This window comes from Rattus rattus, chromosome 10, assembly GCF_011064425.1.
Source record: "Rattus rattus isolate New Zealand chromosome 10, Rrattus_CSIRO_v1, whole genome shotgun sequence".
NCBI lineage: Eukaryota > Metazoa > Chordata > Mammalia > Rodentia > Muridae > Rattus > Rattus rattus.
This window is the reverse complement of record NC_046163.1, coordinates 36,053,773-36,067,729: the sequence shown is the minus strand read 5'-3', so window position 1 is coordinate 36,067,729 and position 13,957 is coordinate 36,053,773. Positions and strand designations below refer to the sequence as shown.

At 44.1% G+C, this 13,957-nt stretch overlaps 1 long non-coding RNA gene across 1 annotated transcript; it reads left to right on the top strand.

Moving 5' to 3' along the window:
- The first annotated feature begins 2,169 nt into the window (after window positions 1–2,169).
- LOC116911107 lies at window positions 2,170–13,953 on the top strand. Its single transcript, XR_004389313.1, has 3 exons — window positions 2,170–2,272; window positions 4,264–4,340; window positions 13,837–13,953. It is a non-coding gene; the product is annotated as an uncharacterized LOC116911107 (long non-coding RNA).
- Window positions 13,954–13,957: the final 4 nt, after the last annotated feature.

Genomic DNA, 13,957 nt, shown 5'->3' with positions numbered 1-13,957 from the left:
AGTTTAGTCTGATGCCTGGCACTTAACATGTGTTCGGTAGACAAACGAATGAGTGAACACACCTCCCTTGCGTGATCTGTCCAGGATAACGGTTGTAACTTCTCATTGACGCTGCACAACCGTGGGTTCATACTGTTAAATTCCATTCCCATCCAGATTTTGCTCACCCCATCCTTCCTCCCTGATGACACCAGTCCACACTCTTCCCAGACTCAGATTCAGAACCTGCACTGTATAATTTATGTGTCCTGTCCTCCTTGCAGGGGCTTCCTGTGTCCTAATTATGCATGCTCCTTTCTTACATGGCCACATCCGCCCGGGCAACACTGAGAATATATTGACTGTGAGTTTTGTCATGGGCCTGAGGGGCAAAACCCAATGTCATGGAGAGTCAGGCCTGGTTGCTGGTGCTGGTGCTGGGTACCACAGTGACAGGGAGCCTTCGTAATGTAGCCTGGTGACCGGAAAACTGGGAGATAGATTAGTTCTGTGCTAAAGCCCTTGACACAGAGACTCTGAACCCTCTGAGGAAGAAAACTGTTTATACCAGTATGGGGGATGCACGTGAAATATGCACCTGACTGGATTGCTTCCATGAGCCAAAAACCCTCCTTCTCTGAGAATTCTTCACCACTGAGGGGCATCATCTCCTGCAAGCCAGGCTTCGAGATGAGCAACAAGAGAGGCAGGGTCCACCCTCAGTGTCATTAGAATGACGGGGAAGACAGAACACTGTCAGTCTCACGGTCTCAAAGGAACCGTTGACTTCCTCTTTGGCTTCATGGTTTTCTGGCCCAGGAAGAAGAGCTGGCTGCAAGCAGACCCATGTTCCTGTTGAGAAATAAGGCAGATTCTCATTACCGTCCAACCAACCTTCCCAAGAATTGTGCTTTCCATTGTCAGATGATAATGACCTCAAACCTTTTCATCTCCATCCAGTAAAAAGGCTGACACAGAGCCTTCTGCACTGCCCTTTGTATGCCTTGAAGTGATTAATGCATCCAGCAGTGATTAAAGCTGCTTCTCCTCACTGAGTTGTCTGGGGTTGGGCATCAAGTCTAATAGTTTCTCTGAGTCTCTTGATTGAAAGTGCTACACACACACACATACACACACACACACACACACACACACAAACTTCACACAATAACGTATTTTCTCCACACATTTCCTATTTAAACCTCGACACAATCCTGTCAAGTAGGTACTGTGTTTAACTTCCATTTTCCAAGGAGCCTTATACTCATGCATTATATGGCATGCCCAGTGGCCAGGGAGAGAGAAAAAAAGATCATTTCTTCCTTCTTGAAAGAAAAGGCTCCCCTATACAAATTGTATCCAGTGTAGAACGTACACCGTATTTTAGGGTCAAGCAGGCTACATGTAGGCTGACTATAGTGGTGGATAAATGTATGCATTATACAGTAGCTACTGTGTGGAGTGGGCACACGTTAAGGGGAGGAGCATCTCATTCATTCATCTAGTGGGTGGGTGCGGGGCACTGGAAACCAAGACGTGTCGGATTTGCCCTCTTAGGGCTTACAGTCCACGGCAAGGCACAAACATTTAAAAAAAAAAAAGCTACTACAATAAAATAATCAGGATTTTGTTCAGAGCTACTGAAACGGTACAGTGGGGAAAAGCTGTGCTCTGGGCCAAAGCTGGAGCGATTCCCAAGGTGGGAAGTCTGGCTCTTTTGGTCAGGGAAGGGCACTTTGGGGCAGAATCTCCAAGGAGAAGTCAAGGCAGAAGAGCAAAAGAAAGAAGACGATTATTTCTTCCGAATAGAACTTCACCTAGATGACTGCAGGAAAGAAATCGTGAAGGTAAGAGAGAATCCCGACGCTAGTTTACGTAAACAGGTTTGGAGAAAACCGCCGACGGTGCCTGCGGAGCACAGCGCAGCAGGAATGAGGGTGAAGGGGTTAAAGAGGGCGGTCCGGAGCTGCCCGGTAGTCCCGCCCACCCGCAACGGGGGCGGGGCTGCGCCGAGTGCGCGCTAGGATTGGCCGCAGGGAGGGCGTTCCGCTAGGACCGTACCAACAGCCAGGCAGCGCGGAGGCGGGGGTGGGTGTGGAGCAGCCGGCTCCGCGGGGAGCGGCGGCCGGGGAATGGCGGGGCCGGCGGTGGGCGGGAGCCGCAGTGGCGGCGGCAGCGGCCGGGGCGGTGAGCGCGGCGTGGGGCTGCCCCTCCCCGGAGGCGGCGGGGGCGGCCGGGGCCGCGCCGCACCGCACCGCGCGGGCGGCTATGGAGCGAGCCTGAGGCCGGCTAGGTGAGCGGCGCGGCTGGAGAGGGCGCGCGACCCCTGCCCGTCAACGACGGGAAGGAGGGAGGGCGGGCGGGAAAGCGCGGGCGGCGGGGGGCGGGGCACCTCTCTCAGGGGCCGGATGCGGGGCTCCGGGCGTCCCCGTGAGGCTGCGGGCGATCGGGAGTCCTTGCGGTGACCGGTGCTCGCTGCTGAGCACGGTCCCCAGAGGCTCTTGGCCCTGGCGTCGTCCTCCTGTCAAGCTAAGCTGGTGTCGGCGGCCCGGGGAGCCAGTGCGCTCTCGCTCCGTCCCTATGCGGCCCTCCTGGTGGCCGAGGAGAGCGCTTTGGCTGAGTCCCTACCGGGCCCGCATGGTGGCCGAGGAGAGCGAGTGACCTGCAGGCCCTGGGCCGGAGAGGGCAGCCGTGTACTGGGGTCGTGCGCTCAGAGCGCCAAGGGGCACAACTTGAGATGAGACTGTCCAGAGTGGGCTGCGCTGGCGGTTTCATTTCCGGGTGTGATGGCCCGGCGATTAAGAGCGAGCCCAGACGTCGCCTTGATGATGAATGTGAACGTTGTCAGGCTGTGTCCTTGATTGTGGAGTCTGATAAGACATTCTTTTTAATCAGGAGTCAGTGATCTGTCAGGCTTCTGATAAAAAGAAGAAAAGGGGGGGAACAACAGGGCGTGGATGGTCCTTATACAATTATTTCATTTAAAGACTGTGTCTCCAGTAGGATGGGTAAGGCGTTTAGAATTTGGGAAAGGAAATGTTTAACACTGTCACTTGGATCTAGAGCCAGCTGTGAGAGTCATCTCTACCCAGCCAGGTTCCCTCTGGAGGTTTGCTAGCTCCGGTTGGAAGAAAGAAATAATGCGATCTTTTCACTATTGAGCTCTAGGACTTTATAATACAACCAATAATCGGGTAAAGTCAAGACTGTCATTCATTAACCATGCCTGCATTGCTTGGGTTGTAATTTCACATTGATCTCTGTGTGCTCCCCATTCCTTGAATTTATACAAGCCCATTGAGCAAGCTGAAAGCACTTCTCTGCATGTTATCCTGAGGGACAGGTTCAGATACTAAAGATGCTAAATTCTTTGCATAGGCTCTGAACCAATCTCAGGCAAATTTAAAATTAAATTATTGTATTAAATTAATAACTTTCTTAAAGTTTATGAAGATGTTGGACTTTGTGTCCCAGAACTAACTGCTACCTGTCAACAAGATGCTGTCTCACATTAGAAAATACTTATCAAAGGAGAACACTGCGGGGTTGGGGAGTTGGGGGGGAATTAGTATGCCCCTTTAATCCCACTATTCCTGAGGCAGAAGCAGGCATATATCTATGGGTTCTAGGGTAGCAAGGGCTACATAGTAAGACCTGTCCGTCCTCAAAAGCCAATAATAGAGGAAAATAATAAAGGTACTGTGCATAAGTCTAGCCTCTCACAATAAAGGACAAAAATTAAAATGATGAAGGGAAAAGACAGTTTAAAAAAGAAACGTCTAACCAGGTGGTGATGGCAGTGGACACAGCTCACACCTTGAATTCCAGCCTTTGGGAGGCAGAGGCAGGCAGATCTCTGAGTTCAAGGCCAGCCTGGTCTACTACAGAGTTAGTTCCATGAAGCCAGGGCTATACAGAGAAACCCTGTCTTGAAAACAAACAAAACTCTGGAATTCACAGTTTTCCTTGTGAAAATTGATTTGCTTTGTTTCCTTAGAACTAGTGAGAAAACCGGTACATCTTGTTTTTAAAGCGCATGCCTTGCTTTTTAAAATATATTTTGAACAAAAGTATACTTTGGAAAAAGCCAGTCGCAGATTTTTATTTTTCATAATCTTCTATGTTATAGAATTATTTTGTGCTGTTAATAATTATTTACTTTAGTCATTCTCTTGATTTCCATTCATAGATTTTAAGTTTTTTCTTCCAGCCTTAAAGCTTCTGTTGTTTTTAAAAATCTCTTCAGAATCTTCAATTCCTAAGTGAATATTTGTTTACTTTTAGGACATGAATTAGCTCCCTTTGACTACCATTTCAGTGCGAAGCCAGAAACTTCAGCCTTCAGATTGATTTCACACCTGGTGAGTGCTAAGCTGTCATAGTGGAGACTGCTTCAGAGCTCCCATACTTATAGACAGAAGGAGCCGTGGATGTCAGTTGATCTGGGATCGAACCTGAGATAATTTGTGGATTGGGGTAGAGGGCACAGTTACCACGGGACCCTACAGTTGTAATTCATGGAGTGCATAGTAGGTGCACATTAACTGTTGGTTGAATTAATAAATGGGAAGCATGGAATGTTCTAGTGTAAATACTAGGTCTTTTCACACTCCCCTGCTCCTGTTTTTCAATCAAAAGGAATTTTTTTTTTTAAAAGGCAAAAACAATGTGTTTCAGATTTCTGTCAGAAGTGTGTTATTAAGGCGGGTACCTACAAAAGGTATTGTTTATTTGATTCAGTTCTGTGATTATATGGTGTTCCAGCCACCTGCAGCCTGTCCACGCTCTGGTCATGGGGAGCTGCACAGACTTTCTTCCTCCTGCCACTTGGACTGGCTAGCTGAGCAGTTAGCAGGATAACCAGTGCTTTACCATTAACAGAACACCGTGGAGTTCCCGGTACCATACCTAGCATACCAGGGGCATAGAACAGAAGTCCTTCCCTTGCTACTGAAATTCCCTTCTGACCGACTTACAATGTAAACATGGCAGCAGGAGCTGCCTGGGAGAGAATGTAACGCAGAGGGCCTCTGCTATGTGGGCTGATTAAAGAAATTAATAAACTAGTCTTAAATGATGAAAAGATCTTCTGATGTAATTCTTGCCAAAACCAACAGAAGTGCTTGTCTCTAGCCTAGAGAGTGTCAGATAGTGCAGAGTGAGACAGTGTACTTTGGTATGTTTGAGGTCTGTACTTTGTGGAGAAGTACTGGCCACGTTGGAGGAAACTGTTAATTTAGGTACATTATAAAAGGAGGCCAAGGAATATGAAATTCTGAATGCATAAGAAGAACAGCCAAGTGTAGAATAAGGAAGTCTACTAGTCTGTGTTCTCAAATGTTGACTGCTGTTTCTGCATACCTTTTCCTTGTTTACCTAATGTTGAGAAATAATGCATTAAGTGCTAAGTCTTATTTTAGGGATGCGATTGTGGGAAAGTCTTACAATATGTTGTATACTACATGTTTCTTTATAAACATGTAGTGTAATCCTTATCTGGTTTAGTTCTACTAGGATCCACCACTGACAGTAATTAAACAAGGATTAGAGGTGATTGTGAAATGGAGGCTCTACACCCTTACTCTCTTACTTACTAGATCTGCACGGCTGGGAAAGATGTACAGCTCTGGCCTTCTGTGCAGTAGACACCTAAGTCACTCTGCTTCCTCAGATCAAATTTAAGATAGTTAAATAGGCTTATTAGGTTCTATAATACAGATTCTTCTCAACATTAGTGTCTGACCCTTGTAGCCATGTTGTGATTGCCCAAAGACCTTTTTAATTTATGTCTTGTTCTTAGTCCTTGTGTATGTATGTGTAGTTCTGTGTGTACACACACCATGTATGTATGTATTTATGTAGTTCTGTGTGTATACATACCCTGTATGTATTTTATGTAGTTCTGGGTGTACATACCCTGTATGTATGTATGTATGTATGTATGTATGTATGTATGTATGTACATATGTATAGTTCTGTGTGTACCCACCCTGTATGTATGTGTAGTTCTGTGTGTACACACACCATGTATGTATGTATTTATGTAGTTCTGTGTGTATACATACCCTGTATGTATTTTATGTAGTTCTGTGTGTACACACCCTGTAGTATGTGTAGTTCTGGGTGTGTACACACCCTGTATGTATGTATGTATGTATGTATGTATGTATGTGTGTGTGTGTGTGTGTGTGTGTATATATATATATATATTTCTGTGTGTGCACACCCTGTATGTATGTATTTTATTTTGTGTAGTTCTTCTGGGAGACAAAATAGGACTGAAGAGAAGACTCAGGGAGTAAGGGTCTTGCCATGCAAACAGGAAGACCTGGGTTCAGATCCCCAGCACCCAAATAAAAACCGAGAATGCATGGCAGCTTTTAGTCCCAGCACTCCAGAGGCTGGGACAAGATCCTCAGGGCTAGCTGACTAATCAGACTAGCTGAACCAGTGAGTTCGAGGCTCAGTGAGGAGCTCTGCCTCAGTAAATAAAGTGGAGAAGGATTAAGAACAGCACTGAGCATCTGACACCAAACATCTCACACAACACACACTCACAGGTACACATACACCTACACATGCATCCACATGTATAAACACACACATGCATAATAAGAAAATAACACAGAAGACGTAGTATTGGGCCTTGTTTCAGAAACCATTGTCAGTAATGCCTGAAGATCCGGTTCAGCTTTCTCTTAGTCATATAGCGTTCTTGGGTAATGTCCTTTTGGACTTTCATCATTCTTTCTCCTGACATCTCCAGATTGTCTTTGTTCCCAATTTCGTCAGAAACCAGGTTAGCAACAGCAGTAGTCTGGAATGGTGGAAGCATGATTTTCAGACGGTAGCAGCAACGTAGACAATTTTGAATATGTGACAGTGGTAAACATAGTAAATATTTCTGCTGTTTTTATTATACTGTGTTTCTGAATTCATTTTAGCTTTATCTCTCCATTTTTTTTTTTTTTTTAAAAAAGGGGGGTTGGGGGATTTAGCTCAGTGGTAGAGCACTTGCCTAGTAAGCGCAAGGCCCTGGGTTCTGTCCCCAGCTCCGAAAAAAAGAAAAATAAATAAGTAAATAAATAAATAAATAAATAAATAAATAAATAAATGCCACCTTTAAACCAAAGCATTGACAGTCCAGCAGAAATGCTTTTAACCATAAAGGTCTCTCTCTCTCTTGCTATTCACTTCTGTTAGGGCCATGGAAAGTACAAAAAAACCCAAAAAAACAAAAAAAGAGTAAACCATATCTCCTGCCCTCAAAGAACTCACTGGGCAGAAGGGTATGCCAAAAAAGTGATCAAACTTGGAGCCACCTAGACAATTCAGCACAGATCCGTTCAAGTCTCTTATTTCTGAAAGTTACTTCTTGTGGTTTGTAAGCTTGACACACTGACATACTATAGAACATAGGGGCGGAAACTAAGGGGCCAAGTAGGCCTGGTTGTAGCCCCAGGTAGGAGGATCATTTGAGCCCAAGAGTTCTGGGCCAGCATGGGTAGCAATATACCGAGACTCTGTCTAAACAATGGATAAGTAAATAAAATATTAAGGTGTTTTTATTGCAGTGTTTATATATCTTTTGAGAACTGTAGTGATTTGCACCGAAAGGCAATTCTGAGTTAAAAACAACAACAGCAGCAACAAAAAACTAGAAGGAAATATTTGAAATTCCATATTCCGACAGCATATATGAAGAACATTCTATAACAGCCATAAATGGTGGTTTATGTACTGATAACTGAGTAATGAAACACCTTGAACCTTTAAAGTACTTTCCACTGACTGTCTAGGTCACTGAAAAATGTTTCTCTTTTTTTGTATACTGGGTTTTACTGAAGGTCTTTTCTTTTTTTTTAAAGGGAGAAGGTTAGAAGGGTGTCTTGAATTAAGGTTTAAATGGGGATAGGTTACAAGGGATAGTCTCCCACGTGGACAGTTCCCTTAGTGCTTGGTTAAAGTCTGGTGGTCATTTTTCCTTGCTGTCCTTCACGGGGAACTGTTAAGACTGCACATGGAAGTGTCTTATTTTATAGATAGTGTATGGTTATTTGCATGGGAATGAAAATATTAAGGAAAAGCTAATAGTCCAACTTGGACTTGTAGGAATTAGATTTTTTTTTTTTTAAAATACCGGTAGCTTTAAGTTATTTTAAAAGCCGTAATCCTTAAATGGTTTTAAGGACAGAGTCATCATATTTAAACACAGCTAGTTTTCTGAATGAAGGCTGTGGAAGGCATGCTGTATTTCTGATTTTTGTGTGAGATAGAGTGTAGGCCGTGTTTCCGTAACAGCTACTAAGAATGTGACTTACTGCTGTAATGTTAATGCCAATTTGGTCAGTACATTAGGAGAAAGTATTTTTCCCCCCTCTGTATTAAGAGGCTAGGAATTTCACTGTTGGCTGTGGCTGAAATACAAAGGTTAGGCATCATAAGCTGAGTGTGTGTAGTTGTATGAATGTGTGCTGTTGGCCTGGATTGCACTGTACAAGTAAGGTTGTGTTAAGGAGACTTTAGTAAATGACCCATACTAGGGTTGGCTATGAATGACTCTCAATATGCCTAGGCTCAGAAGTGGTACAAAGTTACTTGTATAGCTTTCTGATCAAAACAAGCTGCAAAGCCAGCTCCAATCAGGCAGAGAAAAACAATAGACCCCACCATTTGGTGGGAGGAACTGCTGTTGTCTATGCATGGAAATATCCACAAGAGAATGTTATTAAATTTAGATCCAGACTATCTGTATAGCCTCTCTCAAGGTAAAGGCACTTGCCACCAAGCCTGGTGACCCATGAGTTCAGTCCCCACAACCCACAAGGAGGTCTTTTGACTTCTATACATGTCTTGGGTATGTTTCCCATACATACACAATAAATATTCAAATATAAGAACTTTGCATTAAGATCTTATTTTTTCTTAAACTTACCAAATCTTCAGTTTTGCTGAAACCAACACTTTCCAAAGAGATTGATTGGTAAAAAGGAACCTAAGAGTTTATTCAGGATAGGGACGTGGTGAGAACACGGTCACATAAATATGATTACATACTAACTATTTAATAAAGTCTCTGTGCCACAGATCACCTAGTCATCTGCACACAATGTTTGCAGCTAAATATTTACTTGTTTTGTGGTATTTTACAGTCATAAGACTTCCATTTATGTTGGAAGAGCCTAATTTTAATTTGACTGGAAATTCTAGCAAACAAACAAACAAACAAAAAAAGTGAAACTTCTATTCACTTTTACTGAAACTTTCAGTTTCCTTAGCTGTGAATAAAAGTTGGGATTAGCCTTAAGTTGTCCAATCAGAGGCCCAGTCAAAGGGCCTCAGCTATTTATGAGACTTGGAGCCTCCCTAGAGCGGTGGCTTAAAGGACCTCCCCAACCCAGGAAGTATTGGGCCAGGTGTTCTCCACGCTTCTAAGCTACCTGCACATGTGAGCTTTCACTGCACAGTTTATACCCTCTGTCAATACCTTTTCCTATCTGTCTTCTTTGCAGTACCAATGGACTCTTGAACAAAGGCCTGTAGAGTAAGAGGCCATGTTTCCTTCCCTCTGAATCTATAATGCTCTTGTAGAAGCACTTTACAGTCAAAGGTTTGTCCTTCTTAACATGTATCAACACGAAGGATTGTGGTGTATGTGTGTGTGAGATGAGAGAAAATGAGCTTGGGTGGCAAGCCCCACGTGGGCTGCTGGGGCGTGAAGTAAGTGTTCTAGGAAGACTGCTCATGAAGGTCTGCTTCCCAGAATGCTGTGCGGTGAGTTTCTGCCAGCCTGTCATGTGGAGACTGTTGGCGAATGTTCCGCTTGCACTGCCTCTTGTCTATTTAACACTCTCTGAGGTACGTTATCACCTTGAGTCTGCCTGTTCTTTGAAGTAGGCTCTGTTCCATTTAACAAACATGAGAACAAATGACTGTGTGTAGCTGAACAGTGTTGCACTGTGAGAACATTTACAGCCAGAGGTGAGGACATGAAGGAGAGCGGGCATGCAGTGCTACTTTGAGAATGCCAGGGAGGTTTTCATGAGTAGTTTGGAAGATACCCAGTGACCCTGCTTTTCTTTTCTTGCATCTGAAGTGGAGGATCTTAAAATTCCAGCTTGCAGAGTATATAATAAACTGTTTGTCTCAAATCTAAAAGGATAAAATACAGCCCAGACGCTGGGTCCTGGGCACCCTTTCTCAAATGTAAAGGAGCAAGGGGGATCCTCCTCAGGAATCATGTTTCTGGGCACGGGATGTACAAGGCAATTTAAGGCAATTTGTGCACAAAACTACACTGGTCAAAAGCTGGGAGGCGCCCTTAGAGCTGGGCCTTGAGAGAGGATTGGGCTTTAAACAAGAGGAGGTAAGAGAAGGGGGCGTTGTAAGGGTGTTGAGGGTGAGGAATGGTGGAAGCAAAGGGCAGCGGTAAACCAAGAGGAGACCCAGCATCCATAAGTTCCTTTGTCAGAAGCCAAGGTGGAAGTGAGAGAGCTACTTCACTTAGAGCAGTGTTCTCAACCTTCCTAACACTGAGGCCCTTTGGTGCCTACGGTTCCTCATGTTGTGGTGACCCTAACCGTGAAGTTATTTTTGTTGCTACTTCATAACTGTAATTTTTGCCACTGTTAGGAGTTGTAGTGTAAATATCTGTTTCCCAACAATGGTCTTAAATGACCCCTGTGAAAGGGTCACTTGACACCAAAGGGCTGAGACCCACAGGTTGAGAACTATTGATTTAGAATAAGCCTTTAGGGGGTTGGGGATTTAGCTCAGTGGTAGAGCGCTTGCCTAGCAAGCACAAGGCCCTGGGTTTGGTCCCCAGCTCCAGGAAAAAAAAAAAAAAAAAAAAAAAGAAAAAAGAAAATAGAATAAGCCTTTAATACCCTATTAAGGAGTTTTTAGAATTCAGGATGATCGGGGACTAGTTACACTCCATTGAAGCCCACAGGTTCAGAAATCTGTCCTGAACATCACACTGAGCTTGTGTCCAGGGGTGTAGACGTGGAACAGAGTTGTGAAGAATAACGCCAAGTCACAGGCAGGTGTGGGCACAGCCTGTGATCCCTCCACACTAAGGTGGCAGTGGATCAGCTACACAGCACAGCGAGGCCCAGCTAAACAGTTCCTCTCCTTCTTTCAAAAGAGAAGAGAGACTAGTGCCACCCTGCAGTCTCATACCCGTATGTGTCAACTCATGAGTCACAAGCATGAAAGCACACTTCCCTTTTTTCCACATCTGCTCTCACTATAATTCTTCAAAGTTGAATAGTGATAATGTAATAATTTAATTTCATTCCCCCAGTATAAATTTCTGTTGTACCTGAATAGATGAATTGTTTACAGTACAGAATTGATGAGTGTGTGCTTCTGAGGCCTTTTCAAGAAGGTAATGAGATTTCAAAACTTAACACTTAGAATCTGGATTTCCAATGTGAATCTTTTTGTCTTAATTTTGGAACTGTTTTTTTTTTAAAGATTTATTTATTTCATGTACATGAGTACACTGTCACTGTCTCCAGACACACCAGAAGAGAACATTACAGATGGCTGTGAGCCACCATGTGGTTGCTGGGAATTGGACTCAGGACCTCTGGAAGAGCAGTCAGCGCTCTTAACCGCTGAGCCATCTCTCCAGCCCAATTTTGGAACTGTTAAAACTTCCTATTTCTTTGGTAATTAGAAAGACCGATATGACTGGGGTGTATAGCTCAGTGGTGGGACATTTGGTTAGCATTCCCAAGGCTCTGGGCACCATCCCCAGCACAACAAACAAAACAGCTCCAAGACCAGATGGGGTAGTACATGTCTACAGTCCCTGCTGGTGGGGAGGGGGACAGAAAGATTGCTTCAGGTTCCAGGCCAGCCAGAACAAAACAAACAGGTTTGGAAGTGCTATTTATATGTAATATGAGGGAAGAGTCTCCATTCTGCATAAAATATGCATACCCTGTAATATATATATGTATGTATATATGTGTATATGTACACACATATATAAAATCAAAGTCAGTTAGCCAGACTTTAGTTCCCAAGTGCATTTTATAGAAAGGAAAAGCCTGTTTGGCTGTCTCTTTGGGTCAGAGGTGCTAAAGGTGCTGCTGCCTTTCTGTTTCCTTTACCACTGCACCCTGCAATGTTTACTGTTGACCAAATGGAGAAAGACCTGGAGCTCATACTGAACCCACTCTCCTGACACTGCGTGTGCATAATTGCCAGGAACAGCTTTTACTGAGTGCCCTGCCAAAGCCAATACCATCACAATTACAGTTAGCATAATGAAACCCATTACTCTGTGTGCTAACTTAAAAAATAACCAATAAAAACAATTACATTTTAGTTGCACCCACACAGCTTTTGTCCCGGCTTAACAGTGGGGTGAGCAATGGCTGTGTCATTAGGACTTGACTTTAACTTTCACTTTCTGCTGCTTCCTTCATGAAAAGAACAGGAAGGAGTATTGGTTCTTCAGAATGAATGTCACATCATCTGGCTCAAGGCAAGGCATTGCTGAGAATTTTGCTTTTGTGTTGTTTACCTTTGTTAAAGAACCTCAAATGTAGATGGGAGCGTCTCAGCAAAGTCGTTTGCTCCATTTTTGTGTTGGTCCTATTTCTTAGATTAATGGTTTGAGTTGTTGAGTGAATTGTAGAACGAAGCAGCACCCTGTTATCTTCTTGTCATTTATCTTGTTCCACTGCTGTACAATGTAGTCTGTAGGCATATAGCAGAGTGAGCTTGTGCACATTTTAAAATGGCCTTGTGGAGTTGGGCAGTGTAGCCATGTCTGTAATTACAGCACTTGTGCAGTGTTAGCAGGAGGGCCATGAGTTCAGCCCTGGACTATACAAGACTTAGTCTTTAAAAAAAAAATAATCCCAGTGGAGTGGAAAAGCAAGCTCTCAGCATACAAATAAAACTGAATTGTACGTTTTGACACCTCTGTCTTGACACTCACCAGAGTGTGGTGAGTGCACACTGGAAGCTGCACTCATTTTGGCCCATGGCATTAGCATCCTTGCTGTTTGCCCCACCATTCGAGGCTTGACAGAGTTAGATTTTGAGAGTTGTCTGCTCACAGTCTGTTAACAGCCAGATGGCTTAGGGAGATGGTTTTCCTTTACTTAATTCATCCAGATTTGACTATCTATACTTTACCAGAGACAACAGTTAGTAGAGGTCTGATTCATCCAGATTTGACTATCTATGCTTTACTGGGGACAACAGTTAGTGGAGGTCTGATTAAGGAGAAGGCTGAGCAGTGTTGTACTTAATCACATGCACATAGCCACTGTCTGTCTGACCACTGGGTATTTGCATTCGAAAAGGAGTTGTCCCTCTCTGAGGACCCTTGTTGTTATCCCCGAACACCCCCCTCCCCCAGAGCTGGGGACCGAACCCAGGGCCTTCTGCTTGCTAGGTGAGCGCTCTACCAATCCCCCTTGTTGTTATTCTTGGGACTTCCTATTGCACAAAGTGTCAGAAAATTTACCTGTTGGAAGGAACTCGGAAATTACATGACAAGGGTTCCCTTACGGATCTTGAACAGTAAACCTTGGAGTTAAGAACTATGCTTAGCTCAGTGTTTTGCTTTCATTCTTTCGCCTCCTATTTTTATAATTTTTGGAAATATATATAGCAGCCAGATGGCTCCTAGATGAGCCCCATCCTAATTAAAATGGGAATGTGTTTCCTATAATTTCCGTGTACCCAGTTCTTCTGAGGTTTTTTGCACATGGTCTTCAGTTAATGGGCCTTCTCAAGCATAATATTAGCAATGAATCACTAAACGGGCAAGATGTAGAGGGAGAAGGCTAGAATTCCTGATCAAGTCATACTTTGTACTTTGGCCTACAGGAACCGTGGAGGTGCTGCAGTGAAGAAATATGTAATCATGGAGTCTCCTTGCTAATCGTCACCACCTGTTCCCTGTGATAAGCCGGCAGGGACCAGCAGGGACGTGGGTCGAGGAGAAGGA